Source organism: Corvus moneduloides, chromosome 10, assembly GCF_009650955.1.
Source record: "Corvus moneduloides isolate bCorMon1 chromosome 10, bCorMon1.pri, whole genome shotgun sequence".
NCBI classification, from domain to species: Eukaryota; Metazoa; Chordata; class Aves; order Passeriformes; family Corvidae; genus Corvus; species Corvus moneduloides.
The window spans coordinates 25,615,074-25,626,856 of NC_045485.1; the positions used below are offsets into that span (position 1 = coordinate 25,615,074).

Below are 11,783 nucleotides of genomic sequence, written 5' to 3' on the forward strand. Positions count from 1 at the left end.
TCTCCCCTCGCCAAGGCATGACTGCAGCCTCATTCCGGCCACAAAGACACCCAGACAATACCCAGCAGATGCAGATTAACTGGAATGAGCTTTTATTAACTCACCTGGAAACAGAAGCCAGAGATAAATCACCCAGAGCTCATCCTCCCTTCAGAATCTCACTGTGTCGGCCAGGCTAAAACTTCCCTGACCCACTGGGGCCTTCCAACCTTTCTTTGCATAAGATCCCCCCAGGCTCACTCATAAAGTCACCTGCAGTTGTGGTTTATCACCAGTTTGGGGGTGCTCACACCCCACAGAAGACATCAGAAAGGGTTTTGGTTGTTCATCCTGCTCAGCCCCAAGGAATTGGATCCACCAGGGCCCCGCTGCCTCCCCAGCACCAAGCCAGACCCTCTGTGGTCAGGAGCACAAACTGAGACACAAAATGTTCCACAAGAGCTTCCAACCAGTTGTATGCAAAGTTAATCACCTCCAGATTATGAAATCAGCTAAAGTTTCTCACCTTGATGGCCTGCCAGCACCCTGGATTATTATTAATCCCTCAGGACAGGTTATGGATCTCATCCGGCAAAGCCAAGGAGCGCTTGCATTTGGGCAGTTTGTCTCTCATTTATAGTCTGCAAAAAGGATAGAAAACTGTGTTTGAAAATACATTTGTAGGTGATTTATAGCCCATCAGAAATAGTCTCAGGTGAGACCTGAAAGCAGAGAGATGCAGCAGCACAATCAGCAAACACCTCTGACAATGCCAAGTGCTTGGGTAAGGTTAGAGCACCCCAAAAATGCCTCTGTCCCACGAACCTCATGAAAAAACAGAGGTTTTAAGAAATAAATATGAGAAAAGACACATGGGCACATCCTCCACCTTCATCACCCACAGACATCTGTGTCCACACGGGCTGGGGAAGAGTTTTCTTCCTGCTTTTCCCCTCTGCTGTCTCTTGTTCAGCTCCTCCACAGAAGGGAAACCCAAACCAGCCAAGGACAAAGCGGCACCAGGAGAGAAACGAATTTCCAGCGTGCCTTGATTGAAAATTCCAGTGTAGCCAAACCAGAACACAGATTGCATTTGGGTCCCTGAGCCATCCAACAGCCTCAGGTACTCCTTGGGTAATGATTTTTACTCCCACTGGCTGGATTTTATGCTGAAATTAATGTCTTCTGCAAATGGATCTCTTCCTGATTTTCTTCAGGATGGGGTTTTTTTCAGAGTTTGTATTTTTCAAGTGTTTCATACTGAAATTTTGCTCTGATATCGACCCCAGAACTCCCTGGAGTCAAGTTGGTCTTTCTCTTTCCTGCTCCCCTCTTTCAGAACAATGGAAACTCTTAGAAATGTACTTTTTAAATCTTAAAACATAATTACAGATTATTTTTATCCACCTTCATAATGCAGAAAATTCTTCCAGAGGAAAATTTAATAAAAAATGGAAAACAAAACATTAAGATTACTCAGTACTCTCAGAGCAATGCTTTGGCTGAAAAGCTGATTTAAAAATCCAAATTAGTTAATGTTTGATAATGAAATCAATAATATAATTATATCTTTCTGGCAATGCATTTATCTGAGATTTTTCTTATTACTTTGTTTATTTTTCCACTCCAATACCTTTTGCAAATTACTTATAATTAAGATAAAGCAGTGATTGCAAAATTACTACAGGACGTGGTGTTTTCATTAATTTGGGCAGCCCAAATCAGATTGTGGGGAAACTCATCTAAACAACCTGCAAAATCCCCAAACTCCTAAATTATCCTTTTCGGGAGGTATTTGCAGGGCAGTGCATTCTGATTCAGTGAAATTTAGTATTTCTACACCTTCTGTTCAGATACCTGAATACACAGTGCACAATTCCTATTTCATTTTTGGTAGAAAATTCAGACTTCTTTACATATAAATATATTTACAGGGATTGAGTAGAACAGCCTAAGTGCCTAAATTCCCCTGAGATTCCACTCCTTGTCATAATAAAGCGAGGGCAGATAAATCCAGTCACTGACGGTGTGCCAGGATATAAAAAAGCAGATTTTCTCGTTGTGGGGAGCACAATTCTGGGTTTGTAATGAATGGGAGATGTAATAATCCCTACAAAACACCTTTCTCAGCAATTTTTCCGGTTTATTCTATTCTCTGATTTACCTTTTGGCCAGAATTCCAACCTCATCCCTCCAGTTTTCTGAGCTGGAGGTGGGTTTCCAAGAAAACTTCATCTTACCTTGATTTTGTGGCATTCCTTCACTAAATGTCCCACTTGTGACTAGAGGGACACTTTTCATCTTGCATTTATGGTAAAACCAGGCTTAGGAGGGCTCCAGGTGGGCTCAGGCTTCTGAAAAAGACAAAGAGCTTTTTGTAATCTGAAGAGAGGGGAAAAAAATAACCCAGAATTGTGCAGTGATGGGCAGAGATTTGAGCAGCGACTGCCCTGTTTTCAGCGGGGTTTGCTTTGAGAAACCTTTATTTGTACAACAGATCTCAAAATGCTTCAAAGGAATCCCCAGCAGTGGGAGCAGAAATTGGCTTTCTAATGGCTGATGTTCTCCACCCTGAGAAGGTAAAACACCACCCAGCAAAACAAACAAGACAAGCATTTTATGAAGTAGAGCAGAGAGGTTTCCTCTAATGCAGGAATCAGGGATTAGATTTCCTGCCTGGCAGTACACAGGAGGTCAGGAAAGATATTTATAATGGCATTTTCTTGCTTAAAAATCTATGAAAACAACGGATTGTTGTGTCAGGTTCAGGCTCTGCTCTGCTCTGTTTCTTTCCAGTTTGACCTCTTAATCCCATCCATCTCAGCACAGAGTTATTCTCTTCCTAAATCCACTGGAGTTCTCCTTCAAGTGTGCTGAAATCAGGGACAATTTTTGCTTCAGGTACAAGCTGGACCTAAGGCTTTCATTTTTAAAAAATACATTGGTGTTGGGGTTTTTTTTAGAACATATATATTCAAATATATATTAATATTTAAGCAAAGCGCTTCAGTTTGTGTCCCCTAATTCCCAGAAAACAAGATGAATTACCTTGCTATCAATCTTTTTTTTTTTTTTTTTGGTCCTGTAGTACTGACAGTAAGCAAAACCAATAATCAAAACCCAATTATTTCCAAAATGCAGCAAATTAATTAATGCACACAGGACCTAATACCATGACTAAACCCCAGCATTTGAGGGACTGGATGCAGAGTTTAGAAGGACAAGATGCTCCACCCATGGGGATCTCCCCTTTATTTTGGGGGTTTTTTTTTAGCTTTCTTCAGTCCCCAAAGCTAAATTTCATTGGTGTTTTTGGAGAAGGGAAAGATTTTGTTGTCTCCATGTCCCAGTAAAAGATATTTCTCTTGAAGCACAAGGTCTCTGAGCTGGTTTGGTTTAACTGAGCCCCACACCTGGGCCAGGAGGACACCTTTGTACAAACAACAATGAATCCAAGGAAAACCCCACTGAGCGCATGGAAATATTGGAAGAGAGAACTCCCAAAGGCCTTGCTGTGGGATAGGAACTCTCAGAAAACATTGCTGGCTATTGCAAGTCCTACATTGGAAACCCAAAAGTAAATATTGTCCTACTTACATTTTAAAATATTTATCTCAATTATTGTTTGCAGAAAAAAATAATAAAAAATGAAAGCCCAGCTAAGCACCACGAGCAGCAGTGGATCCGAAACCTAATCATCAGTGAGTTGTAAGCAGATAGCATTAATTAGGGATCCTCTTTGTGAATTCCTAATTACCTTGCAGCATTTTTCCTAATGATGGGAAGCACATTAGGATGTGCCAGGCTTTCTAATAATCCCCATTATTTATTGATGCTCTCTTTATGCTCCTAAAGATGTTGAGACATTTCAAGCAATCCAGAATATTTTCAAAGCCTGATCAGCTGACACAAGCCCTGGTTCAGGGAAGTACTCAAGCATTTCATTATCATTAAGGCTGGAAGAGACCTCCAAGATCATCAAGTCCAACCTTTGCCTGAATATCCCCATTCCCACTAAACCATATCCCAGAGAGCTACGACTCATTTTCTGAACACTTCCAGGGATGGTGATTCCAGCACTGCTCCAGGCAGCCTGTTCCAGTGTTGAACCACTCCTTCAGGGAAGAGAATTTTTCTAAAATCCAACTTGAACCTCCCCAACTCAACTTGAGGCCATTTGTTTTGCTGTATTTTCAAAATGTGTTTCAAAATTCAAAATTTTTAATGTATTAAAGAAAACCCAAAAAACCAGACCCGATATTATTTATCCAGGTATGTGATACCTATTCAGAATTCTGCATTTTAGACTCTGTTAAAAGAATAAAAATAGCTACCTTGGCAGAATTTAGAAGAATAAAAAGATGAAAAATAAATGAAGAAAGAGAGACATGAATATTGTTTGATTACACTGGTAAGAACCTGGGCAGTTCTATTATTGCACTCACAAAATTAGAATCCCATAAAATGTTTGTTTAGCATAAATTCTGTGCTGTGAACTCTGAAGGAGGTGAATTTCTGTAAGGAGTTAATAGCCTTAAACTAATGTTGGTGTGGGATGGCTTGGGAATTATTCGCGGTCAACACTCCAAGGGTTTGAAACAACCACAGAGGAATTGTTACATCTTAAGAGGATGATGGAGGCCCAAATTTAAAGGTCAGGTTTAATTTCCTGCTCAGTGAGAGGTTTCCTTGTAAGGCCCAGGACTTTGGGGTTGGACACCTAATGCCTCATAAAATCCAAAGCTTCCCTGTCCATTTCTAGTAAAGAAGGATGGACTAAAAGTGGAACCTGCTGAACAGGAACAGAAATGTTTTGTCTGTTATGAATAACCCAAACCCTCCAGTAACGATGATCATTACTAGAAATCTGACTTCCATCAGTCTGAAACGTCCCCAATTTTGACAAAAAGCACAAGACTTGTGGGACAACAGCTGCCGGTTCGCAATTTGCTGCTTTAAAACGAGACTCAAATCTCGGCAAATGCATTCCCTGTTTCTCTGTGCTAGGATTCATTAATTTTTAGGCAAATAGTGTGACTTGTAATATTATTATAAATCACACAAGTTACTCTCCTAGTCATGCTCAGCAACAGCACTGAGACAGAAGCAGAGCTTGCTAATTATTTGCCACAACAAAGATTATAATGAATGCTCTCATTAAGTATTCCTTTATGTTTGATGAACTAATAAATAATTTCTTCCTCAGCCATTATAAAATCATTTGGCACAAAGACCCTTGATGCACTCACAAGCCCCTCCAGGTAAGTTTTTATTCTGTATTTTTTATCATCTCTGGGTCGTGATGGACTTTTCCCAACTCAGACACGTTTGCTCTTTCTTCCATTACCAGGAACACTCTGCACCAACAGCTGCAACTGGATTATTGGATTTTGTTGGGAATCCTGGGGTATTCTCACCACCCAGAGCGAGCCAGCCCACAGTGTTCATCCCATTTTCCTCTCATCTCTCCTGCCAGGAGGAAGAGATGCTCCAGAGGTGTCCCAGTGCAGTAACCAGGCTGACAGTGGTCACCAGGCTCAGGATATGGCTCGTGCTCTTTGTCTTGTTGTATGATGAGGGAGCTGGGGAAAGGGGCTCAGGCTGGAGCAAAGGAGGCTCAGGGGGGCCCTTGTGGCTCTGCACAAGTCCCTGACAGGAGGGGGCAGCCGGGGGGGTCGGGCTCTGCTCCCAGGGAACAGGGACAGGAGGAGAGGGAACGGCCTCAGGCTGGGCCAGGGGAGGCTCAGGGTGGACATCAGCAGGAATTTCCCCATGGAAAGGGTGCTCAGGCCTTGGCAGGAGCTGCCCAGGGAGGTTTGGAGTGTCCATCCCTGGAGGTGTCCAGGGAAGGGCTGGGGACAAGGTGGGCATTGGTCACAGGTTGTAATCTGTGGTCTTGGAGGGCTTTTCCAACCTAAATGATTTGGGGATTCTCACTCTCCACAACTCCCTGAAGGGAGGTTGGAGCCAGGAGGGGTTGGTCTCTTCTCCCAGTTAAAGAGTGACAGAACAAGAGGAAATGGCTTCAAATTGCACCAGGGGAGGTTTTTTGTATTTCAAAAAATGTCTTCACTGAAAGAGTGGTCCAGCCCTGGCACAGCTGCCCAGGACAGTGGTGGAGTCCCCATCCCTGGGGGGATTTACAGCTGTGTGGATGTGGCACTTGGGGATGTGGGTTAGTGGTGGCCTTGGGGAACAGTTGGGCTCGAGGGTCTTTATGGGTCTTTTCCAACTTAAACCATCCTATGGTTCCACCTCCCTGCAGCTTCCCTCGGCTCCCTCCCATTCCAGAGGTCCATGTGGGCAGAAGCCATGGAGCAGAGCCCCCAGTCCCACCCCAGCTGTCCCCTGAGCCATCCCCACCCTGCCACAAAGCCACCGGCACCCCAAGCCCGCGCGCTGCCCCCGAGAGCTGCCGCTGCTGCTCACAGGGATTTTGCCCACAGTGCAAAGAAAGACGGAGGAGTTTCCTTCCCATCCCGCTTCCTTTTCATTTCAAACAGGAGCAAACGTGACAAATCCTCGGTGGGAGAACAACAGGATCTGCTTCATTCAAATGCCTCCTCTCCCTGCAAGAGCGACGATAGCGCAGCCCAAGCACCGAGGCCGGCGTGAAATCAATTCCAGCCGCCGCGTACAAGGGAAATTTGAAATACAAATAGGAATGTTCTCCAGCTATTATAAATGTTGGGTTTTTTCTACGAGCACCGTTGGCTTATCTGTGTTATTACCACAAAGCTTTTTGGAATTATGTGTGTAACAGCAGCCACAACAACTTGTTCCTTAAAAAAAACCCAAGCAGTGATGCAGCACTGTTAGAGCAGCTTAAACAGCAAAATTACTAATGAATCCACCCTGCAGCCCTCAGAGCCACTTCTCACGTGTGCTATGGGAGTCACTGGAGTCTGGGCATGTCTCGGAGCTGAGGGCTGGGTAAGCAAAGCGGAAAATCCATGATGATAGGAGTGATGATTGTATTTATTTGCACTTGGGTAGCGGGTGAGATTCCCTGTCATGCTCCAGGAAGCAGGAATGCAAAGCGCTGCCTAACCTGCGGGTATTTAAATAGGCTTCATCCCCAGAGCTTGCACAATGAATGAAGCACCTTAACAGCAGCTCCTTTGCTGTTCACTGGCATCAGGCACAGCAATCCTGCTTTGGCAAGCACCTCAGGACAGTTTTGAATAGCTCAGAAAGATCATGCCAGTCTAGATCTGTGATCCAGACCAGAAATCAGCCAAAAAATTATAATTAAGGGAGCTCTGACTCTGAACACACCCACTCTAGAGAGGCTTATCCAATATAATGGGATTAAGTACTCACCCCTGGAGTTTCTAGGAGTTCCACTTGTAGCTTGCAGCGCTTTCTCCGGACGGTTTTTGGGTTTAATGACGTGATGTTCGTTAAATCAAGCACAATATGAGCAATGCTCCCACCACAGTCAGTATAGAGCCAAAGAAATGGTGTCGTTTAGCCTGAGAGGAAGAGGGAAAACGGGAAGATTGAGGTTGAGTCATTGTTTTAGCCACAATAAATCACAGAAAATGCTGAGTTGGAAGGGACCCTCAAGGATCATCGAGTCCAACTCCTGGCCCTGCTGGACAAAAAAAATAATGAAAATGTTGTATAGGAGGTGGTCAAGTCCCCCTTCCTAAATCAGAGGGGGACACAACCATGGATGGCAAATGGGACAGTGATAAAATACAGAAATACAGCTTTTACCAGCTCTCAATCAACCCAAATATGGTGTATTTGCAGAAGGATGAAAATGGTTTTGTATTTTATACCAGAATTTTGTTCAATAAAAGTTAAATTTTCACCATGGGCTTGATACAAATCCTGATAAAATCACTGACAATGAGTCCATAGGCCTGCCTGCACTTTGGGTGAGCTGGTCAGCGATGATGATGATGATGATGATGATGATGATGAGGACATCATCATTGGATTGATGACAGTCAATCCATTGACCTGACTGGATTTTGGGATTTTTGACCAATGAGTGCAGCAACTCTTTCCCTGGCAAATACCCCACCAAGATTTTACTGCCATTTTCCCAAGTACCAATTCCCTTTGGGAGTTTGAACCCCAGAATTAAACACCCACGAGTAACAGCAACTCCCAAATGCAAAGCAGTCCCCACATGGAATTTCTGGGCCTGGACTTTGTTCCTTGCCTTCCAATAATTTCATGGTTCCCACTCTCCCCTCGGGCTCTTGACCCTACAGATCTTGGAGATATTTTTTATCACCGATTCCTTCCTTATGTGGAGTTTGCAAAGGTCACCAATCCCACTGCCCAGCTGCCTTCACTATGCAGAAGCCAAATTTAAACCTCTAACCATGAACCAAATGTTAAAGCTGAAAAGGGTGTGAAATGCCCTGAACTAACCCATAAACACAGAGCCCACACTGTTAGAGGGTGGGAACGCAGCTGTGAGGGAATGATGTTGGAGAACAGACCTAGTGATGTTATTTTAATAATATCCCAAAGAAAAACACGTTTGCTATAGCCAAGAAAAAAAGTCTTTACCAGATTATGGCTGAATTCACCAACACTTATCAACAAACCTCCAAATTAATGAAAATCTCAACCTAGAACTTACAGATTGCACTCCTCCTTAATTATACGCACACAAATACTAAAGGAGGCTGATACTAAGAGCAAAACATTCCTCACCTTTTCACTCCAGCTTCCCAAGGGACAAGCCCTGACTCCCCTCAGAAGATGAATTTCAGTCCTGATCATTTCAAATGACTTCATTTCCTAGGAGACTTTGCAGCCTTGTCCAGCTTTTTGCCTCACATCCAGTGCCAATTCACTGAAATAAACTGGAGTTTATCCACTTGAACATCAGGGACTTTTACAGGCAAACTTCAAGATCCATTAGTGGCCATCTCAGGGCCTGGAGGCTTCTTCAGGCTGGTTTTGTGTCCTCAGCCTGCCTGAATATTTCTCCTTCTCACCAAGGAGAGCTGGGGACTGAAAGTGAAAAGAGATGCGCTTGTGAAGATTAAAATCTCCTTTACAAATTGAGTGTATTAAGCATCTGTGCTACTTGGCAGCCTGGTGCATCAATTCCAACATAAAATAGTGTTAACAGCTCTGCAAGCTTTTTATCTCTCACAGCTCCCTGCACTCTGGGTGGATCACATGGGCAAGAAATGGAACTGGCCTTTCAGACAGGGAGTTAAGCAGCTCTTAAATCAGAAAAGCACGATGCCCAGGCAAGGCAATTTACCTTTTTTATGCCATTTTAAGCAACAAAACCACTTTTGCTCTTCGAGGAGTGCCTCTGAATCTGGACATTATGGATCTGACCATCGTTCCTCTCTGGGAACTGCAATACTGTGAGTATTTATTTACTCTGCTTTCATATTTGTGCACGCTGGCTCATTCCTACCTCCTGAGGCTGAGCTGTGATCCCTCAGAGGCTCTGAGGTACAGGTGAAGGGGAGGAACTCACAGAGTGAATGAACCATGCTCCAGAAAATTCTGATTGGGATAAAATAGATGAGAGGTTGGATTCTCACTCCTTATTAGGGACCATTGTTCTTCTCTTTCAGCTACAGCACCACAAATGTGTCCATTTTTTGGAAGCTCAAACGTAGCTCAAGCCTAATAAATGATCTTAGAGAGATGCACATACTGAATATACTGAGGTCATATATCCTTTTTTCAACACATCCTGCAAAATAATTAAGAATAAAGTGCTGCTATTCCATTTTCTACAGTTTAAGTGAGTCACTTCCAGAGGTGCTTCTAAACAAGAAAACTGCATTTGGGAAGTCAAAGGTCCAGCCTGATTGGTGATGAACTGAAAGAACAAATAAATAAAATTAATTTTAAAAGAAAACAATCTTTTCTTTAAAAAGAAACAACTTCTTCAACAGAAAAGCAGTTTTGCTTCTCACTTTCCCATATTAAATTTGTTCTTAAAAATGATAACAATTTAGATAAACCAAAAATTCAGGTTATAAATTTCAGTAGGGTGCTGATGAATGCGTGCACTCATTGCTTTGGGGACAACTTTCTGCTGGGCAGAGAGAGTTCTCCCAGCTGCTCCCAGGTGGATTCAGTGGCTGGATTTGGGAAGCCACCAGGAGGAGGACAGGACCCCTCAATGTGCTTTGAGTCACTAACACCAAGCCTCCAACCTTTCTCATGGCAGGAGAGAGAGGAAAAGCCATGAAGAGCGGAGTTTTCGAAGGGAATTTAATGAAGCAATGAGCTTGGCTTTCTTTTAACACCACATCATTTGTTCTTCACAAGGCCAGATTTTTAAACACCTTTAATGATACAAATAAATTCTGGTGAGAACCACTGAGGCTCCACCGAAGTCAGTGGGGCTCTGCCAATTACAGCAGTGGAAGCTCTTTAAGAGGGAAATCTCTTTTTCCTCTTAAAAATGAAAATGCCCTGAATGAGTAGAACCCACTAAGGACGTTGCTGGGGAAATTACAGCAGCATCTTGGCTCTGAATTTTTAATAAACAACATGCGGTGGAATTATTCACCCAAACAAGTCATGTGTACATTAAGAAATGCTCCCCACAACAAGGTTTAAATAGAAGGTACTGTGATTAAATGCAGTTTAATTAGCAGGTACAATTACCTAATCAAAAGGAAGTGCTTTTCATTATTAGACAGTACCTGCTGTAGAACAACTACATTGAGAAAATTCACTGTATGTTGAGGAGCCACAGAGCCAAATTCTCTACTGAAACACTGATAATTACTGAATTTACCTTCGTAGAGTGATTATGGTAATTACAAATTTCAATTTTAAATGCTCTCATTCCACTGAAAAATAAGAGTCAGGCACAATATGTGACATTGGATTAGGGGTATTGGTGACTAAAGCGTTCTACAGCAGAGTATTGGAAAAGCTCAGATCCCTAAAAGCGGTTCAGGTAAATAAAAGATATGAACTTACATGATTTGAATCATAGAATTCCTGGATGGTTTGGGCTGGAAGGGACCTTAAAAATCATCCAATTCCACCTCCTGCCATGGGCAGGGACACCTTCCACTACCCCAGGTTGCTCCAGCCCCATCCAACCTGGTCTTGGGCACTGCCAGGGATCCAGGAGCAGCCACAGCTGCTCTGGGCACCCTGTGCCAGGGCCTGCCCACCCTCACAGGGAGGAATTCTTTCCCAATTTCCAATCCAAACCTGCTCCTTTTCAATTTTAATCCATTTCCTCTTGTCCAGTCACTCCAGGCCCTTGCGGTGTGCTATGATCACAACGAACTGGAAAAGAATAGACGGATGAATCGGGAAACTTCAATAATGCTTAATAATAAACCAAACCCTTTCTCACAAAAGAATTATTAACTGCAACACTTTTCTTTAGATCAATAAACTGCTGCCACTCATTGAAGGATTTAATTTTGTGTTAGAACCTTCAGGTCTTCTGCAAATGAAAGCAGCAAGACAATGCTCCAGGATTTCAGCACTGCGCCACACCAACCTCCTCTGGACCAGATTCGAGGTTCACAGTCAAGGAGATTAAATTTTTCCAGACCATGGAAACGGCTCTTGCTGGTTTGCCCTTTTTTAATCAAAGCTGCTGCTTTCCAAGGTGAGGCTGTGGAGTGCAGCTGACCCTGGAGTCAGAATTCTCTCAGCCCTTGGCACAGAGCTGATGTTTTGCTGTTTCTACTGCAGGCAGGAGGAGGATCCCGCATCCCCCCTATGTAAACATGACTTAAAACAAGGAATGCAGCTTCTGTTATAGAGAACATCACCTCAGGAAAGACTTGTTCTACCTCTACATTAATATAAGAAAATGAACGAATTCA

General features: G+C 43.2%; 1 long non-coding RNA gene across 1 annotated transcript; it reads right to left on the reverse strand.

Annotated features, from left to right (window-relative positions):
* Positions 1–509: 509 nt before the first annotated feature.
* LOC116448898 lies at positions 510–10,961 on the reverse strand. Its single transcript, XR_004242146.1, has 5 exons — positions 9,383–10,961; positions 8,659–8,961; positions 7,303–7,454; positions 2,220–2,333; positions 510–620 (listed from the first exon to the last, which is right to left on the reverse strand). It is a non-coding gene; the product is annotated as an uncharacterized LOC116448898 (long non-coding RNA).
* Positions 10,962–11,783: the final 822 nt, after the last annotated feature.